Raw genomic sequence first — 1,413 nt, 5'->3', positions numbered from 1 at the left:
AGTGCACAAGCGCAAGTCACCTCGCTTGGCAACCTTAGTTGCTACTGCCTTCTAGCGAAGATTCTGACAAATTACACTTTTCATCCTCTCAATCAGTAATGCGGGAGACAATTTTCCCTGGCTTTTACATTTGACTCAAAACTACCGAACATCAGAATATTCTAATACTGAACCGTTTCTTTTTTTTTTTTTTTTTTTTTTAAGTACCGAAAAAGTGCTGAAGTTTTGTATACGTGCTATAATGTTGGGTTAAAGGGCTGTGTGGGAATGTATGTGTAAAGGTTGGGCATACGTTATTTGATTCATACTGTAAATAGCTCCTTTGTACATAATGTGCAAGACATTTCTAATTAAAAAAAAAAAAATCTTTTCTTATCAGTTTAATAAGACCGATTGTCTGGCAGTCGGAGGGTTGCCGGTTCAAACCCCGCCCTGGGCGTGTCGAAGTGTCCTTGAGCAAGACACCTAACCCCTAACTGCTCTGGCGAATGAGAGGCATCAATTGTAAGGCGCTTTGGATAAAAGCGCTATATAAATGCAGTCCATTTACCATTTACCAATATCTGATACGTCTCCTATCTGGGGACTACATATTAAATGGATTTTTGAGACTGGGAGTCGGAGAAGGAGCTTTTTTTTCTTCTTCTTCTTCTTCTTCTTCATGGAGTAGACAAGCAACTGAGTCCTTGTGGGGGTTTTTTTTTTTTTTTAATTTTTTATAAAAGAAATAGTTTTATCGTGTGTCTTTCTTTCGTTCTTTCTATCTTTCTTTCTTTCTATCATTCTTCGTCAGCTAGCTGGGTAAGTGAAGTTGGTTAAGTAAGTCAGCTAGCGAGCCGGTTTGCATCGGTCCGTGGCTCGCTTGCGCCCTCTGCCAGTCGGGCGGTTATTGCGTCTCCTCTCCCTCTTCCGCGGATAACGCGCGGGGGCGCCGGCAGACAACTCCGGCCGGGAGGCCTACGGCGGCTGGTGACGGCGAGAGGCCACGTGTGCTCGGGTTTCTCTTCATCACGCACAAATCTTTCGCCTTTTACTAAAGGTTTCCGTGGAGAGGAACACTCCTGAGTTTGTGCTATTTTTGGATGCTCCGTCCGCCGGACGGGGCGACTTTTCTGTTCTTAAGAGAGCTTGTTGATGATTTGTTGCCACGTGCCCCTGGTTTGTGACTTGTCAGGTACATGTGTTATAGAGTATGGACTGTCTCCTTGCTTGCTTAGCTAGGTAATTACATAGCTGTTCTGCGAGTCCTTGTGTAATTAAACAGCGATAAGAGCCTTTAGCATGCAGGTAGCTACCGTGGCAGGGGACGTGGGGCTTTGTGGGTGGAGCTGAGGTGACGGCCAGAGGTCCCAGCGGAAGCGTTGAGGGGGCCCCGGACCAATGGCGAGCGGGGACTGGGTCCGGCCGGACCCC

The 1,413-nt window shown here is 46.4% G+C and overlaps 1 non-coding gene across 1 annotated transcript; it reads left to right on the top strand.

Annotated features, from left to right (window-relative positions):
* Positions 1-989: 989 nt before the first annotated feature.
* LOC135245377 (U5 spliceosomal RNA) lies at positions 990-1,106 on the top strand. Its single transcript, XR_010327209.1, has one exon. It is a non-coding gene; the product is annotated as a U5 spliceosomal RNA (small nuclear RNA).
* The last annotated feature ends 307 nt before the right edge of the window (positions 1,107-1,413 follow it).

The sequence above is a fragment of the Anguilla rostrata genome, chromosome 18 (assembly GCF_018555375.3).
Source record: "Anguilla rostrata isolate EN2019 chromosome 18, ASM1855537v3, whole genome shotgun sequence".
NCBI lineage: Eukaryota > Metazoa > Chordata > Actinopteri > Anguilliformes > Anguillidae > Anguilla > Anguilla rostrata.
The sequence above is the reverse complement of the archived record's forward strand: the minus strand, read 5'-3'. Positions and strand labels throughout refer to the sequence as shown.